General features: G+C 41.0%; 1 pseudogene; it reads right to left on the bottom strand.

The window, feature by feature from the left end:
• Nucleotides 1-11,269: 11,269 nt before the first annotated feature.
• Nucleotides 11,270-12,090, bottom strand: LOC102877679 (annotated as a pseudogene).
• Between the last annotated feature and the right edge of the window lie 9,089 nt (nt 12,091-21,179).

Consider the following 21,179-nt stretch of genomic DNA (forward strand, 5'->3'; position numbering starts at 1 on the left):
TGTTACATGTGTTGTAGGTGACTCCACAGAACCTAACTACAGCAGTCTCTAAGGAAAAAGACTATTATTCGAACTGATAACCTTTAGAGTAGTAGTCGAGGCCTTAACCTCTGTGTCACTAGAAGCCATTTGCTTCCTCCAGTTAGTAGTGGCTTAGTGACTTAATTTCCCCCAACAGCAGCAACAAGCAAGATTATACCAATCACATAGTAGCCTGGCAGTATCGTTCAGAGCTAATGTGCGGAGCTGCTAACGAAAAGGTGAGTGGTTCCAAACCACCAGCCATTGCTCAGAGAAAGAGAAAGCTAAAGTGGTTGATTCCTGTTAAGTTTTACAGCCTGCAGAACCCCACGGAGGATGGCGTGGATCAGAACCAACTCAGTGACCATGGACTGGGCGCTCTGTGGGCCTAGTCAGCTGAGAAGCTGGGATGCTGACCCAAAAGCTTTGTCTGGCACCTCAAACCCACTAACGACTCCTCTGGTAAAAGATGGGCCATTGCCTCCCATGCAGTTATCCATCTCAGAAACCCAGGAGTCAGCTCTGCCTTGGTTCCAACTGGATGGCCTTGGGCTGAGTAATTTGACTCCCTCTTTCTCAGAGTCAGTGGGAAGAATTGAGATATCTTCCATTTTCTATACTTTTGCATCCTAAAGCCCTGTTTGAGGACTGAGGTGCACCTAATTCAGGCTTTCCAATCACTTGCTATGCATCGAGAGCTGGATGATGACTAAGGATGACAGAAGAATTGATGCCTTTAAGCTGTGGTGTTGGGCAAGAGTACTGAGTATCCCTTGGCCAAAAGAACAAACTGGTATGTCTTGGGGAAGGTGCAACCAGAGGGTTCCTTGGAGGCAAAGATGAAGAAGCGTCATCTCACATACTTTGGGCATGTTGCTAGAAGGGTTTATTCCTTTGAGAGGGACATCATGCTTGGGAGGGTGGAGGAATAGTGAAGGAAAGGAAAACCCTCAACCAGATCGATTGACACACATTGGGCTTGAGTGTGTTGGAGATTGTGAGGATGGCACAGGATAAGACAGGGTCTCATCTGTTGTTCATAGGATCGCCATGAGTCATACTCAGCTTGATGGTACCTAACAACATCTCACACCAGTTGCTACAGAGGAAATTCTGACTCGTAGAGACACCGAGTGTCTGTACCACTGTGTTGGGTTTCAAGAACTGAATTTTGGAAATAGTTTTGCCAGACTTTTTGGTGGACTTGAACTTCTAACCTTTAGATTAGCCCAGCAGCAGAGCAGGTTAACCATTTACACCACCCGGGTACTCTACATCCTCTACTTTCTGAGACATCAGACCACCTCTCCAGTCACTTTGGACCAAGATTCTCTAGTTGTGCCTTATAGATGACTCTTTGTCTTAAAAGAATTTGATTATTTTGCTTTGTTTGTTTTTTAAAAAATATTTATTTTGATTGTTCCTGAGAGTATAGATTTGATTATCTGATCTCCCAATTTGCTTTCTTCTTTATTCTGTATGATCATATTTACTCTGTTTATAGGCTTAATCAAAACAATGAGAACATCGTGGAGGAGGGAAAGTGGGCAGCACAGAGTAGAAGCCCCATAATAAAAACGGTTTCCTGATGACCAAATGTCAAATTTTATAGAAGATTAGCTCTGGGGATGAGAGAAGGTTATCATTGTTACCTCAAGCGACCAGCTCCATTCCTGAGTTCTGATGACAAGTAAGGGAAAAGGAGTATTTTGAATGGGGTTCAAGGCACAGATTTTGTTCTCTGAAAAAGACCAAAGTATGAAATGAGTAAAAGAAATGAACTCAAAGCGTACTTATTCTTGCAACAACAAATAATTAAAAACAAATCTTTATCATTTGGTGGTATTGGAGTTTTTTAAGAACTAAATGTTTTTGTATTAACCACATAATTGCCCCCATTACAGCTGTGCAATGGTGTGAGTCAAATATTGCCTGTCATTTTGAATATACTTCTCCCCTCCGTAGCCCCCAGCAAGGATTCCAATGACAACAATTAAAATCATTGTGTTAAAACCATTCCACAAGGGAATTCTACCAAACCCTTAAAGAGAAGCTAATCCTAGTGCTGTTAAAACTGCTAAAGATTATAAAGAAAGAAATTGTATAAAATTTTAAAATGTGAGCATGAGACTGATATCAAAGTCAGTAACGACTATATTGAAAATATAAATATAGGTGTAGATAACTGATATCAACAGAAAAGGCCAAATAAAATATTAGTAAACAGATGCAATATATTGAAACTGGTATATTATGACTATGTGAAGTTTAATCTAAAAATTCAAATATGGGGAACTTTTCTACGAAGATGGCCCCAAAAGCAAAGAAGGAAGCCCTGGCCCTCCCAAAACTGAAAGGGATCAAAGGCCAAGAAGGCAGCCCTGAAGGGCATCCACAGCCAAAAAAAAAAAAAGAAAGAACCACACGTCACACACCTTCCAGCAGCCTAAGATGCTGAGACTCCGACGGCAGCCCAAATACCCCCAGAAGAGCACCCCCAAGAGAAACAAGCTTGACCACTGTGCGATCATCACCTTTCCCCTAACCACTGAGTCAGCCGTGAAGAAGATAGACGATAACAACACACTTGTGTTCATGGTGTATGTCAAGGCCAACAAGCACCAATTCAAACAAGCTGTGAAGAAGCTCTATGACATTGATGTGGCCAAGATCAACACCTTGATTAGGCCTGATGGAGAGAAGAAGGCCTATGTTTGACTTGCTCCTGACTATGATGCTTTGAATGTTGCCAAGAAAATTGGGATCATCTAAACTGAGTCCAGATGGCTAATTCTAAATACAAATTTTCCTCACCAAAACAAAAATAATTAAAATACAGTTCAATATAATGGAACTAGAATACTACAGCTGGAACCTTCTAAGTTCTAATCTAACTCTAGGGATTCTAGTGGCCTAATGGGTAAAGAATTGTGCTGCTAACCCAAAGGCCAGTGGTTCCAATTCACCACTTGCTCCCCTGGACAGAAATGGTCAGTTTCCTCCTATACAATGCACAGCCTTTCAAAACCTGCTGAAGGGTCAGCTATGAGTTGATTCTAACTCAATGGCACATAATAACAACAATCTAAATCTAGAACTTTCTTTTCTGGTAGTAGTAGACTCTGTCATTTGGAACATTCCTTCTCCATGGGGGGAAAAAAAACCAAAACTAAAAGCCTAGACAAATTCTAACAGAAATTCTTTTAAAAAATCATAAAAGAGTTGATAAGATAGGGATCAGCTACTGACATCTAGGAGAGTCTGGAGTGTAGTTTGGCGAGCAAAGCACTTTGATTACTTTTTATCATTTATTGAACCTAGGATATACTTTTGACAATCTCATAAGGATGGGGCCACCAGGGGCCACCTTGGGTAGGGTCTCTGGTAAACTATGCCATCTCAAAGCTTTGGGCTGAAATGCTGAAGAACAAAGAATATGGATAATACTGGGATCAGTTAGATCATCCTCTGGCTACATATAGCTTCTGGTTACAGAAGTGACAAGAAAATAAAAAGGTTTTAATCCAGTTAAAAGTAGTCAGAACACCAGGAAGAGGCAAATATAAAGCCTTTTTTGGAGGCCGATCATTACGACTCAGATCAACCCTGTAAACAGCCGATCTGAACCTTGCCCTGTCCTGTGCCACATGATCTCTGATCTACTCAAACCTGTTGTTACAGGCACTGTGTCAACCCATCTTGTTAAGGATCTTCCTCTGCTTCTCTTCCTCACTCCCCGCAGCATGATGTCTCTCTCCAAGGACTGGTCCTTCCTGACAGCATGCTCAGAGTATGACACTTCACCTTCCTTGCCTCTAAAGAGCACTCCGGGCTAGACTTCCTCCTGGGTCTGTTTATTATTTTGGCAGTCTATGGGATCTTCAGTGCTGTTTCTCCACACCACAATTCAACATCAATTCTTCTGTCATCCTTATTCATTGTCCAACTTTCAGATGCATGTGGTGGTGGGGAGTTGTTGTTGAGTACCATCAAGTCAGAATCAACCTGTAGCTGACCTTCCAGCTGGTTTTCAGAGGCAGTAAATCCCATGGGAAAAGATTGCCCATCCTTTTCCAGTAGAACAGCTGGTGGATTTGAAACAGTAGCCTTTGGAATTGCAGCACACCTTCTTACCGCTAGGCCACCAGAGCTTCCTAGGAAACAATTTTCTTAAAATTTATTGTTTCTACAAATAACTTTTTCAGATGCAGTATCTGGCCTGAAATAAAAGATGACCCGGTACAAGAGCAGCAAGGCAACATGAATGATAGTGAGCAGAAACAGGAAACCTACTGTCAGGTCAATTCCAACTTACAGCGACCCTACAGAGCAGAGTAAATGGCTCCATGGGGTCTCTGAGGCTGCGGTGTTCGTGGAAGCAGAGTCTTCTTTCACCAACAGTGCAGCTCGTGGGTTCAAACTGCTGACCTTTCAGTTCACAGCTAAGTGATTAACCACTATGTCACCACCGTTATTTGAATAGAAAGGACAAAACAGGTTCACAAAGACTCCAGTCAATGAAGTTATCCAACACTGAATAAAGAATTTATAAAATCGGCGCACGATTCGAATCCACCAGACGCTCTGCCGGGAAAGGAGGGACAATCTCCTCTTGTACCAGTCAGATCTGATTTGATGGTACACTCACACAAAAATAATTTAAAAAAAAGAATTTATAAAATCATCTTTGTTTACTGTGTTCAATGTCATAGAAACGAAGTTGAAAACGTCACCAGAGTATTGGAGACGATGAAAGTGCCGTGTTGTTGCTGTTGTTATATACCATCGAGTTGCCTGTGACTCAAAATGTGACCCGATGTACAGCAGAAGCCTACCTGAGCCTCTCACTGACTCCAACACATCTATGCCTATTGCCATTGTTACTGTATCAATCCATCACACCTAAGATCTTCCTCTCCTGTGCTGTCCCTCCACCCTTCTGGATATAAAGTCCTTCTCCAAGGACTAGTTTCTCCTGGCCACATGCCCAAAGTATTTGAGACAGAGCTTCAAAATCCTAACCTCCAAAGAGAAACTTGGTTTCACCCTCTCCAAGACAGACCTGTTTGTTCTTTGACGGTCCATGGTATATTTAATAACTCTTCTCCAGCATCACAACTCAAAGACATCAATTCTTCTTCTGTCATCCTTAGTCAGTGTCCAGCTCTCTGATGTAACTGCAAGTAATTGCAAAGACCATGGCCTGGATCACATGCACCTTAGTCTCTAGACTGACATTATTGCTTCTCAGTTTCTGGAGAGATCCTTGACCACAGATTTTCCCAGTGCAATTTGTCTTTTGAATTCCTGACTGCTGGTGACAAGAAGTTGATTGTAGAGCCGAGCAAGCTGAAACTGTTAACAACCTCAATCTTCTCCAGCTATCATGGTGCTGACAATTGGCCAAGTAGTGAGAATCTTTGTCTTCTTGATGTTGACTTTCAAACTATATTGCAGACTACAGTCCTTGACTTTCTGCAGCAAGCACTTCAGGTCCTCCTCAGTTCCAGCAAACAAGGCTGTGCCATCTGCATATCACAGGTTGTTGATAAGTCTTGCTCCAATCCTGATGCTACATTCCTCCTCCTGCCTCCTGAATGATCTGTTCTCCATATAGATTGAAAAGGTATGGAGACAGGATGCATCCCTCATGCACTCTTTTCCTGATTTTGAACTGTGCAGTAGTATTTCCTTGTTCTGTTCTGTTCTGAAGACTGCTTCCTGGTCTGAGTATAGGTTTCACATATGCACAATCAAGTGTTCTGGGATTCCCATTTTCCTCAAAGTTAGCCACATATTGATGGGATCCACACAGTCAAATGTCATTGCATAGTCAATGAAACAGAGGTAGACATTCCTCTGGTACTCTTTGCTTTTGGCCAAGATCCATTTGACATTATCAATATTATTTCTAGTGCCACTACCTTTTCTAAACCCAGCTTATATTTCTGGTAGTTTTCTGTCAATGTTCTGTTCCAGTAATTTTTGTATAATCTTCAGCAGGATTTTGCTTGTGTATGATATTAGTGATATTGTTCAATAATTGTACAATCTGTCAGGTCACCATTGTTTGGAATGGGAATGAATTATTGATCTCTTCTAGTCAGTTGGCCAAGTAGTTGTCCTCTATATTTCTTGGCCCAACCTAGTGAGCACATCCGGGGCAGCATCTGTTTGTTGTAACATGTTGAGTATCATGCCGTCACTTCCTGGGCCTTGATTTTTGCCAATTCCTTCAGAACAGACTGAACTTATTCTTTCATAGCAGACCAGAAAAAGAAGCAAATAGAAATTCTAGAGCTGAAATTTAAAAAATATATTAAAACCTCTGTAGACAGATTTAATAGATGATAAAGTAACTGGAAGATAAGTCAGAACACAATGTAAAAAGTACAGGTACACAAAAGGACGGAAATACAGAAAGGAGAGGTGCTGGTTGTTGTTGTATACTGTTGAGTCAGAACTGACTCCTAGATGACTCAGCAGGTTTTCTGAGGCTGTAAATCCCACGGAAGGAGAGCAGCTGATCGATTCAAACTGCCTGCTTTGAGGTTGGCAGCACAACTCCTTACCCAGTAGGCCACCAGAGCTCTCTAGAAAAGGGAATTTTTGTTGTTATGTGTCATCGACTTGCAACAGACTCGTAGCTGACCCTCCAGTGGGTTTGCAGAGGCTGTAAATGCACAGGAGGTGGTTACCCATCTTTCTCATGCAGGAGAAATCCTGGTGGATTTGAATTGCACACCTTGTGTTGGCAGTGCAACTCCTTACCACTAGGTCACCAGCGCTCCCTAGAATAGGGAGTAATGGACACAAAATAAACTATCCAAAGGTGTCATGAAAAAGTTCAATTAGAAGAAGAATGAGAATAGGACAAAAACAATGGAGGCATACCTTGGAGGCAGGTAGTTGTGGGTTCAGTCCCAGACCTCCACAATAAAGTGAATATTTAAAACCACACCAAAGCAAATCATAGGAATTCTTTGGTTTCTTGGTGCATATAAAGCTATGTTTACACTCTACAGGAGTCTACCAAGGAGCCCCAGTAACACTGTGTGGGTTGTATGTTGAACAACCTAAACCAAGAGTTGGTGGTTTGAATTCAACTGCTCCTTGGAAGAGAACTTGGCTTGCTATAACTTGTCGGTCTGAAGGCTGTGAGTTTGGTTTTTTGATAGATTTTAAGAAACTGATGGGGGAATGTGTGTGTGTGTGTGTGTGTGTGTGGTGTAGTGCTTACACATTGGGCCATTTCTCAGGAGGAGAGGCAAGGCAGCTCCTGTTAAGACTTGTTATTGTTGTAAACTGGACTCAGAGCAATCCTATGAACAATCTGCTGCAGATTGTTGAACAATCGAATCGATGACGAGTGATCAGATCTGAACCATGCCCTATCCTGTGCCAGCCTCACCAGCTCTGATACACTTGAACCCACTGTTACAGTCACTGTGCCAGTCTATCTTGTTGAGGATCTTCTCTCATGCTGACCCTTCACTTTCCCAACCATGATAACCCTTTCCAAAGACCCGCCCCTCCTAGCCTCTGAAATCCAATAGAAAGTTGCCATGAATCAGGAATTAGTGCAACGACAGGAAATTTCGGTTTTCGTATTTAAGTATGTCAGAGTGGAACGGCTTCATAGAATCTTCAATGGCTTTTTTCCAAGTCTAGCTCTTCCGAGAATGTCCTTGAACTTCCAGTTTTGCGGTTATCATATGTCAAGTATATTAGCCATTTGTACTACAAAGGAACTCCACTGTGTGCTAAGACAGATCACAAAGCCTCAGGACTTATAAAACAGTGTGGTATTGGTACACAGTGCAGTACAAGAATGACTGTCATCAGCCCCCTCCCACAACCTTGGTCTTTGCTTCTACTGTTCTTACTGACTCACTTCCTGCCTCTCATGGATTGAATTGTCTCACCCAAAAAATATGTGTATGCAATGATGTGATACAGAAGTTACGTAATAGTGCCCTGTAATCTGAGAAGCCAAGTAATTGTAAAAGTATTAAAAAGGTGGACTACAACACCCTTAATCTCACCAAAGCCCGACTCAGTTCACTGCCCTGGAGTCAGACTGACTCATACTCAACCCTTCAGCAAGTATTCAGAGCTGTCAGTCACATGAAAGGAGATTGCCTGTCTATCTCCTGAGAAGCAGCCAGTAGATTCGAACTGCCTGCCTTTCGGTTGGCAAAGTAACTCCTTACCCACCAGGCCATCAGAGCTCCCTATTTCTGATTCAACATAAGAACAGTTTCCCTGGGCTGTAGAATGCCCCTTATCTCAAAAGAGATGAAAGGAATACCTTTTATCTCAAAAGGGATGAAAGCAATACCTTTAAAAAAAAGAAGCAATACACTTTATCTTAAAAGAGGTGGAAAGCAAGCAGAAAGTGGAACCTTAGTCTCACTAGGAGAGATTTTCTTGGAGAAGAATGTGTCCTCTGGACCCAGATTCCTATTCTGGGAAAATCTTTGACACAGAGGAGGGCCAAGACTCGTGGAAAATCCAAGGAGGATTGGGCTGGCAGATGCTAAGGGAAACAAGAGCCTTTCTCTTGAACAGAGAAAAAGCCATCCCCTAGGGGATCTCTGGTGGCCTAATGGCAAAGAAGCTGCACTGCAATCTCAAAGGCATGTGATTTAATTCCACCAGCTGCTTAGAGGGAGAAGGATAGACAGTCTCTTCCTGTGCAATTGACTGCCCCTGAAAACCCACTAGAGGGTCAGCTGTGAGTCATTTCCAACTTGTTGGCACACAACAACAACAACAGAACTGGCAGGGAGCTCTAGTGGCCTAGTGGTAAGGAGCTGCACTGCCAACCAGAAGGCATGCTGTTCAAATCCACAGAGGAAAGGTGGGAAGTGTCCTTCTGTACTGCCTTTCAAAACCCATTGGAGTGTCAACTGCGGGTCAGTTCCAACACCACAGTTCACAACAACAATGCCCCGTGACTCTGTATGTTCCTTCCTAACAATAATAAATTCCCAGAATGCCCAGAACGACACCTCCCACAGAAAGAGCAGTCAAATATATCAAAACAAACTCAAATTCACTGCCGTTGTGTTGGAACGAACTGATTGGCCCTTCTGTTTCTGAGGCTGTAAATCACATGTGAGGAGACTGCGCACCTTCCTCTTGAGGAGCTGCAAATGGATTCAAACCACCAGAGAAGGCAGGCCTTTGGGTTCAAAGTGCAACTCCATACAGATCCCAGAGCTCCATTCACTATACTATCAGACTCACTACCTTTGAGTTGGAACTGAGTCTCTAGTGTGTTTTCCGAGGCTGTAAATTGCGTGGGAGGAGAGTGTCCATTTCTTTCCCACAGAGTGGCTGGTGGATTGAGGGCTTACTGTTCATAGTGCAGCTCGCTACGGCCTAGGACACCAGCGCTCCTTCCCTCAACATACACTCATTCAACAATTTAATTGAATGAATGGACTCACAGACCAATGGGGGGGGAAATCAAGATGCCTAACTAGTTTATTAGTTAATACAAATGTTGTGTTGTTGTTAGCTGCCATCAAGTTGACTTTGGCTCATAGCAACCTTATGAACACGATGCTATGTCAGTCTATCTTGTTGAGGATGACCCTCTCTTATGCTGACCCTCTGCCTTCCGAGCATGATGTTCCTCTCCACAGAGGGCCCCTCTAGCCTCTGGAATCCAATAGAAGTTTGCCATGAATCAGAATTAATTCAATGACTATATGCACACCCATGTTTATCGTGGCTTTGTTCACCGTAGCAAAGAGTTGGAAACAACCTAAGTGCCCATCAACAAATAAATGGATAGAGAAGCTCTGGTATATTCACACAATGGAATACTACGCTGCATTGAAAAACAAGGAGCTCATGCAATATTATACAAAATGGGTGGCCCTGGAGGACATTATGCTTAGTGTAATATCTCAGGCACAAAAGGACAATACTGCATAGTGCCACTGTTGTAAAACAGACTGACATCAGGGTTGGGGGGAGACTAAAAAAGATGGGTTAAATTATGTATACTGAATTGAAACATATGAGGGAGAGAACTGTCTAAAAGGGATATACGTGATTAGGTATTATTGTCATGACAGGAGTCCAGAACGAAGGCTGCATAAGTGGAGTGGACCTGGGGGGAGGGATTGTATAACAATGAAAGAATTTTTTTTCTTACAAGAGCAAACTGGGGTGGGGGAAGTTTGGGCAGGGAGAAAAGTGCAACAATGAATGAATAGAAATCCAAAGTCTTTGTAAACTTCCATTAAAATTAATTAAAAAATTTTTAAAAGTGTTAATTCAGTGGCAAAGAATTTTGGATTTGGTGTTAAGTTTTTCATTATCTTGGACCATCCGCACCATTTTCTTTTTTTCCTGCTCAAGCTTGTTGTGGTAGTCACTGGGCCAATCCAGCTCCTTTAGGGTCTTCCTCTATTTCACAGACCCTCTCCCTTTCCTCTCTATAAAGACCGGTTCCTCCTGATAGCATGTTCAAAATATGCGAGCTGAAATTTCACCAGCCTTGCCTATAAGGAGCACTCTGGTTGCACTTTCATCAAGATAGATTTCTTCTATTGTCAGTCCGTGGGATTTTCAGTGCTCCAACACCACAATCCAAAAACATTGATTTTGGCAAAAAGTTGCACTGCAATCCCAAAAACATTGACTCTTTTCCTGTCATCCTTACTCATTGTTTAACTTTCAGATGCATAGCAAGTAATTGAAAAGATCAGGGGCACCTTACTCTCTAACCTGATATCATTGCTCTTAAGCATTTTGGAGAGGTTCTTGACAGCATATTTCTCCAGTGGAAGGCACATATTTTTTTATTTCTCTATTACTATTATTTTATTTATTTATCATATTGTGGATCCAAGTAAAAGAAAGTTAACAATTTCACTTTTTTTCCTTGATCTGTTATATTACCAATTAATTGGTCCAGCGATGAGGGTTTTTATTGTCTTAATTTTGAGAGGTGATCTGTATTGAAATCTTTAATCTTCTGCAGCACCTATTTCAAGTTCTCTTCACTGTCAGCAAGCAAGGTTGTATCATCTACATAATGCATGTTGTTGATGAGTCTTCCTCCAATCCTGGTGTCACATTCTTCTTCATATAGTTCAGCTCCTATTATTTGCTCAGTGCACAGATTGAATATGTATGGAGAAAATATTCACCTTTTTTTTTTTTACAAATAGGTCAACATTTTATTGATACTCCAAGTTTAAGCAGTCAAGACAGAACACCATCATTTTCACATAACCTCCTCCATGGCGCTGCTCAGCTTCTGACTCTTGGATTTTGCAGACATGTCAACATATTTCTCTCCAATATAGACAATCATTCCACCCATGACTGATGGATCAGCTGTCTTAATCTCCAATTTCAACACTTGGTTGTTTGGGGTTTTTTTCCATTTTTATTGTATTATTTTTATGTGTACCATCAAATCAGATCTGACTGGTACAGGAGGAGATTGCCCCCTCCTTCTCCAGCAGAGCATCTGGTGGATTTGAACCACATACCTCTGGGATTGCAGTGCAGCGTCTTGCCACTAGGCCACCAGAGCTCCCTTTCAACACTTGGTTTTGACTTAGGAAGCTGTTGAGGACTGTTTTTAATTCAGAGAGAGAGGTGCTGTCTAAGTAAGACGCAGTGGTAACTGTGCAAGGAACTTCTCCTCGATGGACACTCATGATGGTGGAAAAGGCAGAAATGACCCCCGGGGTATTGTTCAAGTCGCCATTCTCAGCAAGTAGATTGATCAGGTTGGATGTGAGCAAAGGAAACCTCTCTTTTGCTGTGATGTCATTTAGGCTTTTTCACCTTAATAGACGTCTGCATGTGAGGATTCAGAATAGCAAGGACCACTTTGGGATTCTTCAGAAGTTGTGCTACTCTCAGGGACTCCTATTCTACTTGATCCAGTTTATTCTGTTTGGATGCAGCTGACTGAAGAGCAGTGGCATAGCAGCCTTCAACGCCATGTATTTGAACAGGTGGCCTCACAAGCTTGGGAAATGGCCTGACCACAGATGTCCTGAAGCATCACACCTGACAGGACAGCCCAGTCATTCCTGAGCCAGCTGTCTTCTCCTGGGCCATTGTAGGTCAAACCTAGTATACACCTTTTTAAAATTTTTAAACCACACATCGTTCCTTGTTGTGTTCAGACAACAAATACTTAGTGTAGGTTTAGGTTTCACATAAGCACAATTAAGTGTTCTGAAATGCCAGCCATGATTTGTTATACTACGAACTGTTATACCTCTTTGTATAATCAACAAAACACAAGTAAACATCTTTTGTGTATACTCTGCTTTCTGCCAAGATCCATCTGACATCAGCAATGATATTTGTCATTCCACAGCCTCTTCTGAATCCAGCTTGAATTTCTGGCAGTTCCCTGTGTGTGTGCTGTTTCAGCCTTTTAAAAATAATCTTAATATAGATAGGACCTAAACTCTGTAGAGAATAGATTAATTTTCAGTGTGTACTATTGAAATAACTGACCAGTCACTGTAAAGTTGGACCCATACTGGGACAACATCCAATCACATCTGAGTTTGAAATGGAAAAATATTAAAGTAATAAAAGAAAACATGAGACAATTGCTTTATAACTTCAGAATGAATAAGGCATTTCTTACTATATAATAAAAGCTACTGGGCAGGGGGAAAATAGATAACTTTGACTACGCAAAACAGTCTGCAAGGCAAAGGAAAAAAAAATGAACAAACTCAAATAACAAATGACAAATGTATAAAATCATTTGCAACTCATAGGCAAAGGGTTAATTTCCCCAATAGTCAAAGGGCTCCTACAAATAAAGATTACTCCTAGCCCAAGAGAAAAATAGGTAAAATATAAACAGATGATCCACAGGAAAGAAAGTAACAAATGACTGCTAGGAAAAGATGCCTCAACTCCAGTTATCATAAATGCAAATTACAGCTACATTAAGAGAGCATTTTTCTCTCATGACATGAGTGAAAATGAAAAAAATTTTTAAATGAGTAAGACTAGTCCACAGGAATTTGGGCTGCTAACCCCAAGGCCACATATCTCCAGCAGTTCAATGTCATCAGTGGCTCTTTGAAAGAAAGCTTGATAATTTCTTCCCATGTGGTTTACAGCCTAAGAAACCCAGTGGAGGGTCAGCTCTGAGTCACAATTAGGAAGAGATAAGAAAACAAAACATACTATGCTCGCTGTTGTTAGGTGCCATTGAGGCGAGGACAAGTCCTAGAGATCCTATGAACAGCAGACCTGAACCCTGTCTTATCCTGTGCCATCCTCACAATCTCTGATATGCTCAAATTCATTGCAACAATCACTGTGTCAATCCACCTGGTGAGGATCTTCCTCTCTTTTGCCATCTCTACACTTTCCCAAGCATGATGACCCTTTCCAAGGAATAACCCCTCCTGGCAGCATACCCAAAATAGGTGAGACGAAGCTTCGTCATCTTTGCCATAGGAACGCTATGATTGCACCTTCTGCAAGACATAACCATTTATTCTTTTCACAGTCCATGGGATATTCAGCATTCCTCTCCAATACCATAATTCAAATACACCAACTCGTCTGTCATTCTTAGTCATTGTCCAGCTCTCAGATGCATAGCAAGTGATTGTAAAGACCATGACCTGAATCAGGTGCACCTTAGTCCTCAAATTGACATCATTGCTCCTCAATAATTTGAAGAGGTCTCTGACTACAGACTTTCCTAGTGCACCATGTTTCCTGATCTCCTTGACTGAGGATCCAATAAGACGAAATTATAATTTTCCAGTAGGAGGGCAAATTGTCGGTACTTATCAAAACTACAAAAAGACACACTGTTTGATCCCAGAGGTGTCTTTGCTCCCATAGACTTTTATCGATATCCTTACACCTGAGCAAAAATGCCATGCTTACAAAGCTTTCCACTGCAACTATGTAATGATGAAAGATTGGAAACAAATTATATTCTGAAGAACAAAGAACTGGTTCATCCATTCTGTTTGGATGACTGCTGCTTACTCAATGTATAGATTTTACAGGAGCACAATTAAGTATTCTGGGAATCCCATTCTTCTCAATGTCAGCTATAATTTATTTCATCTACATAGTCAATTGCCTTTGCTTAGTTGATAAAACACACATAAACATCTTTCTGGCATTCTGGGCTTTCATCCAAGATCCATATGACATCCGCAGTGGGAGGTATAGCTTGTTCCACCGGATTTTTTGAAACCAGCTGGAATTGCTGGCAGTTCTCTGTCAATATATTGTTCCTGTCTCCTCCTGTTGAGATTTACAGCCTCAGAAATACTAGAAGATATATGGTTTGAATCCACCAGGTGCTCTGCGGGACACGGAGGGGCAATCTCCTCCTGTGCCAGTCAGATTCTATTTGATGGTACACACACACACACACACACACACACATGAAATACAATGGATGGTTGCTACATGTCAGTGATCAATTTAATGGCAATGAATATGCATTTAGACCAATCTGTAAGGAGCCCTGGTGGTGTTGATTAAGCAATTGACCGCTAACCCACTAGCAACTCCTCAGGAGAAAAATGTCTCAAACTGCTTCTGTAAAGATTTCTTTCGTCCTTGGAAACTGTGGGAAGTTCAAACATACTCATTTAGAGATCATTTTATTAAGACTTCTTGTTGTCATTAGGTACCATCAAGTCACCTGTGACTCTTAGGTGCCATATGAACAAGAGCATGAAGCTTGCCCTGTACTCCATCACTAGTATGCCCGAGCCCATTGTTACAGTCACTGTGTCAATTCATCTTGTTGGTTCCTTCCTCTCTTTCTCTGGCCCTCCACCTTTCCCAGCCTGATGTCCTATTTCAAGGACTGGCCCCTCCTGACAACTTGTGAGGGGATGTTTCACCGTCCTGGCTGCAGTCCCTCCAAGGCAGACATGTTTGTTCTGTTGGCCGTTCATGGGATATTCAGTACTCTTCTCCAACACCACAACTCAAAGGCATCTATTCTACCCCTGCCATCTATACTAACTGTCAAACTTTCGGATGCATTGGAAAGAATTTTAAAATTTAAAAGACTTGCATCTTAGTCTTTTTCTTTTTTTTAAAATTAATTTTAATGAACAGAGACTTTGGATTTCCATTTTCCATTGTTGCATTTTTCTCCCTGCCCACCCGTCCCCTCAGTTTGCTCTTCTCTTTGAAAAGGAAAAGAAAAATTATTTCATTTGTATACAATCCCCCCTCTCCTACCCCGAGTACACTCCACTATGCAACCTTCATTCTGGACTCTTGTCATAACCATAATACCCAATCATATATCATTTTCAAACGCATCTTAGTCTTTAAATTGATGTCTTTATTAAGCCTTATATAAGAAAACAACTTAAACCAGATCATTGCCCTTGAGTTTATTCCAACTCAAAGATCCTTCCATCTGGTTTCCGAGGCCAAATATCTTAACAGGAAATGTCTGCCTCATCTTTCTCCTGAGGAGTGGCTAGTAGACTTGAACCACTAGTCTTTCAGTTAGGAGTTCAATACATAATGTGTCACCAGGGCTCTTTACAAGCCTTCAGTAGAACCAAGACAAAACAAAAACAATCATCTCAAATAAGGGAAACCAACAGCATATTCTCTGTGTAGAGCCCACTCACAGCCCGATTTCATATGTACCACAGAGAGCAAGATAAATCATCGTAAGATCAGATCAGTGACAGGTCAATTCATCACTCTGAGCACTACAAAAGTGAGGAAAGAACCAGTACTGGAACATGTGCATAATTGCATATTTAAAAAGGTTACTGATTGGTTCCGGGGTTTCTATGTGGTGGTCAGGTATGACTCATGGTCGTGCAACTCTGTGTCATAGTCACAGGACCCCACTTTTAAATTAGACAGCATTATTGAGGACATACACAGACACATTCTCAGGTCTTTGTGTAAGCCTGTTGGCAAACTGAGCCTCCCTACACCCAGGAGTTGTAATCTACTTTCAGCAATACTCACCACAAGTTCAAACTACCCCTTTCTGGGTCTGTCCTGAGTTTGTCTAAGCACAATGCCATGGCCAATTCAAGGGCCAGCACACACTGGAGAAAGAGCATGAAGGACTTAAATGGAGTCTGACTTGATTTCAAGACTCAGGGTGGGGTTAGGACTTTTGTTATTGACTGTAGAGTCTACACATAGGAAGCTCTGGTGGCTCACTGGTAAGAATCTGTGCTGCATTCCCATAACCCTACGGTTCAAATCCACCAGATGCTCTGTGGGAGAAGGATGGGCAATCTCTCATGCAATTTGCTATCTCTGAAAACTTGCTGGAAGGTCAGCCATCACTCAACAGCACATAAAAAAAAATCACACACTAAGTGCTTTAGAACTTAAGCTCTAGTGCCTTTTTTTTTAAGGTAAAGTAGGAAATATGTGACCATCATATAGCCACCTTCTTTAACAGTCGCCCTTTGGTTTCCATGAATGTTCTTCAGTTAAATTTGTATCTCACAGGAGGAGTGACCATCACCCAAGCATCTGAAGAAGATATTCTGATAAGAGGATGCCTGGAACCCCATTCTCCTCCACCACACTAAACAGTTCTATGATATATATATTTATTTACTCAAAGGTAAGTTTTAATCACAGCTATGTCATTTAATGCTACAGTTTCTTTCTTGGCATTCAGTGAAAATTTTAGTTGCTGTCAATTACAACTTATTTGCACTCATATTATTTGTTGTTAGGTGTCATTGAGTTAACTGCAACTCAATCTCAATATCTCTGATACTTTCAAGCCCACTGTTACAGCCACTATGGCTATCAATCTTGTTGAAGGTCATCTCTCTTTCTCTGCCTTTTCTCAGTGCAATGTCTTTTTCCAAGGACTGACCATTCTTGACAACATGCCCAAAGTATGTGAGACAAATTTCACCATCCTTGATTGTACTTTCTCCAAGACAGATGTATTTGTTCTTTTGACAGTCCAAGGGAACTCTTCTCTACACAGTTCAAATCCATTCTTATTTTGTCATCCTCATTGTCCAACTTTTAGATGCACAGGAAGCAATTAAGATCCTGGCTCCAGTGATACATAGATTTTGATTTCTTGACTGCTGGTACCAAGGGTGTTGATTGTGGACCCAAGCAAGATGAAATCATTGACAACTTCTATTTTTTTTCTCCATCTATCATTATGTTGCCTGTTGGCCCAGTGGTGAGGATCTTTGTTTTCTTAATGTTGAGATATGATCTAAATTTCAGGCTGTAGTCTTTGATCTTTTGCAACAAGTGTTCCAAGTCCTCTTCACTTTCAGCAAGGAAGAGTATGTCATCTGGATAAGGAAGGCTATTGATAAGTCTTCCTCCATTCCTGATACCACATACTTCTTCATAAAGTCCAGCCTCCTGAATTCTTTGTTCAGCATACATATTGAACAGATACAGAGAGAGAATACAACCCTGACACATATCTTTCTTGATGTTAAACCAAGGAGTGTAAATTTGCTGTTTGAGCAACAGCATCTTGGCCTATGTATAGGTTTTGCATAAGCACAATTAAGTGTTCTGGAATTTCCATTCTCCTCAATGTTAGCCATAGTTTGTTATATACCACACAGTCAAATACTTTTGTATAGTCAATAAAACACAAATACAAACAACAAATGTTGGTGAGATTGTGAAGAGTTTGGAACTTTTATTCCCTGCAGGTGGGAGTGTAAAATGGTGTAGCCACTATAGAAAGCAGTATGGCACCTTCTGATAAAGTTGGAAATAGAAATACCATTTGACTCAGCAATCCCATTACTAGGAGTATATCCTAAAGAAACCATAACTGCCATTCAAACAGATATATGCACATCCATGTCTATTGCTGCATTCACAATGGTGAAAATGGTGAAAAATCACCCAAGTGCCCATCAACAAATGAATGGATAGAAAAACTATGGTATAGTTCACACAATGGAGTATTACACAGCACTAAAAAGGAACTAAGAAAATATTACACAACATGAGTCACCCTGGGGGATATTTTGCGGAATGAAATATCTCAGTCACAAAAGGACAAATACTGTATAACAGTACTGTTATAAAATGGGACTGACAGGGAGTTAGGGGAAGTTAAGAAAAGGGGATAAAAAAAAAAAGAAAAGGGGATAAATAATGAACACTGCTTTGGAATAGAGGAAATAAAGAACTATTTAAAAGGAATATATGATTAGGCATTATTTGCATGACAACACTCCAGAATAAGAGATGCATAGCAAAGTGAACTGTGGGGAGAAAGGAGGAAATTATGCAACAATGATTAATTTTTTTAAAAGGGTCAAAAATGTGCAATGAATGAATGAAAATCCAGCTTTTCTGTAAACGTTCATTAAAATCACAATTTAAGAAAATTTCAAAAAGAAAAAATATCCCACAAATACACATTTTTCTGGCATTCTGTGCTTTTAGTGCTTTAGCCTAGATCACCTGATATCAGCAGTAATACCCTGGTTCCATGGCCTCTTCTAAACTCAACTTGTACTGCCCTAGACATTTTTGGATTATCTTCAATAATATTTGCTCACATGTGATATTAATGACATTGTTTGGTAATTCGTACTTTCTGTTGGATCACCTTTCTTGGGAATGAGAACAAATACAGATCTCTTCCAGCCAATCAACCAGGTAATTGTCTCCCAAATATCTTAGCATAGACTGGTGAGCACATCTAGGGCTGCATCTGTTAGCTGAAACACGTCAATTGGTGTCCCATCAATTCCTAGGGTCTTTTTGCCAAAGCCTTCGATGCAGCTTGGATTGCTTCCTTTGGCTCTTGCTTGTATGCTACTTCCTGAAATATTTCAGTGTAAATTAATTTTTTTTTTGTACAGTGACTTTGTGTATTCTCTCCACATTTACTCCCTCCCATCTTCTTTTGATACTTCCTAGATTATTCAAAATTTTGTTCATAGACTCTCTCACAGTATTGCAACTCGAGGCTGGAATTAATTTCTGATGTCCACTTTGGTCTTTTCTTTCTCCTCTGTCTTTGTAATGACCTTTGCTTTCTTCAAGAGCAATGTCTTTGATGTCATCCCACAGCTCATCTGGTCTTTGGTCATTAGTGTTTAATGCTCCAAACCTATTGTTGGGATGGTTTTTATGCTCAGGTAGGAGAAACTCAATTTTTTTTTAATTTTTTGGTTCTTGTGGACTTGTTTTAATTTTTTCCAGCCTCAGTTTGAACTCGCTCATGAGTTAATGGTCTGTTCCACAGTCAGTGCCCAGCTTGGTTTTGACAGCTGTTACTGATCTTTTCCAACAACTCCTTCCATAGATGTAGTTAACCGGATTCCTGTGCAGACTGTCAGGTGAAGTCCATGTGTAGAGCCAGCCAGGCGGCAGGCACACCATCTTCCCACTGGGAGCAGCCAGCCAGATCCACTGGGACCATCACTGGAAGAATTCAGCAGATTCAGGCATGGGCTTGCAGGATTCTGGTATGCTGCTTGTTTTTATGGTTTCTTATTAGGGGTATAGCATTATTTGCCTGTTAGTTGTAGTGGGAGAAATGGCTTTTGTGTGTCCTAGTTACCTTATAGTTTGTGTTTGTACATGGGCGCGTGTTCATTGTTGGCTCTTAAGAGTACAGCACTCCTGTGCCAGTGGCTGTACAAAGATAGGAGGGAAATTTCAGAGTGAGACAGACTGAGAAAACTGTGCATCCACTGCTGAACTAACCAGCCTTTGAAAACTCTTTGGGCAACAGAGGAATACTATGAGACACAATATTGCAGACAGAGAGTGAAAGATACTCAGAATGAGAAGAAATGGCTGCAAATACCCATTAATAATTGGAACATGGAATGTAAGAAGTATGAGCATAAGAAAATTGGAAATTGTAGAAAATTAAATGGAATGATAAGGATAGACATTCTAAGCATCAGTGAGCCAAAATGGGCTGGCATTGGCCACTTTGAATCAGACATGCATATGATCTGCTATGCTGAGAATGCAAAATTGAAGAATGATGTTGCATTCATAGTTAAAAATGTCACTGCAAAATCTATCTTAAAGAACGATGCTTTAAGTGATGGATATTATCCATACATGTACAAGGAAGACATTCAAATGCAACTGTCCTTCAAACATATGCACCAACAGCTATAGCAAAGGAGGAGGAAGTTGGGGAATGCTAACTGAATTTTAGTAATTGGTGACTAAAAAAAAACCAACCACCTAACAACAAAAACCTGGTGACTGGAATACAAAAGTTGGAAACAAAGAGGAAGGTATGATATTCAGAAATTATTAACTTGCTGACAGAAATGAGGCTGGAGGTGGAAGGATTAATTTTATACATACAATTTTTAAAAAATATATAGGAGTTAAGGGTTGTGAACTCCCCAAATCTGTCTCACTGTCTTGGAGACTTTGGGGGCTTTTGGGGGCAGGAACTAACTAGGAGAGTGGGAAGAGTTTTTACGGTGTCTTCTTTTGTCCTCGAAGAGTTCCGTCAATGGCCCTGGACCAGTTGTTCTGGTTTTATCAAAATTCTGAAGACAGCTGATGCTGTTCACATTTTATGGCTCAAGAGGAGTAACTCTTAGTCATAGATTACAGAGACAGACGAGAAAGGGCAGCAAAAGGGCTTTAGTTTATAATTTTTAAAAAGTTAGTTTTACAGTTAGTACAGAACTATTACTATATTCGCTAGTTGTTTTTTATAAGTCCTTTTTCCAAAGATATTATAAGGTATTAGTTTTCTATTACATTATTGTTGATTACAGTAGTTACCTAAAAATGAAACCCACACAGCAACAAACAACAAACCACGCAAAGCAAAATGAAACAGTACTGCTTTCAAGAGAGTTCTGACTCATAGCTGACCCTCCATGTTGTGGTGGTTGTTATGTGCCGTCGAGTCACTTGCAACTCATAGCAACCCTGTGTTCAATAGCCCTAAACCCTGCTCTGTCCTGTGCCAATCGCACTGTCTCTGGCACTCCCATCCTGATTACCCCAGTCACTGAATCAATCCACTTCATAGAGGGCCTTCCCCTTCTGTGCTGTCCCTCCACCTTCCCAAGCATGATGTCCCTCTCCAAGGATCGGCCCCTCTTTACAACATGTCCAAAGTATGTTAGACAGAGCCTCAGAATCCTTGCCTCCAAGGAGCCACCCGGTTT

The sequence above is a fragment of the Elephantulus edwardii genome, unplaced genomic scaffold (genome assembly GCF_000299155.1).
Source record: "Elephantulus edwardii isolate Elephantulus edwardi_28Jun2011 unplaced genomic scaffold, EleEdw1.0 scaffold00094, whole genome shotgun sequence".
Classification (NCBI taxonomy): domain Eukaryota; kingdom Metazoa; phylum Chordata; class Mammalia; order Macroscelidea; family Macroscelididae; genus Elephantulus; species Elephantulus edwardii.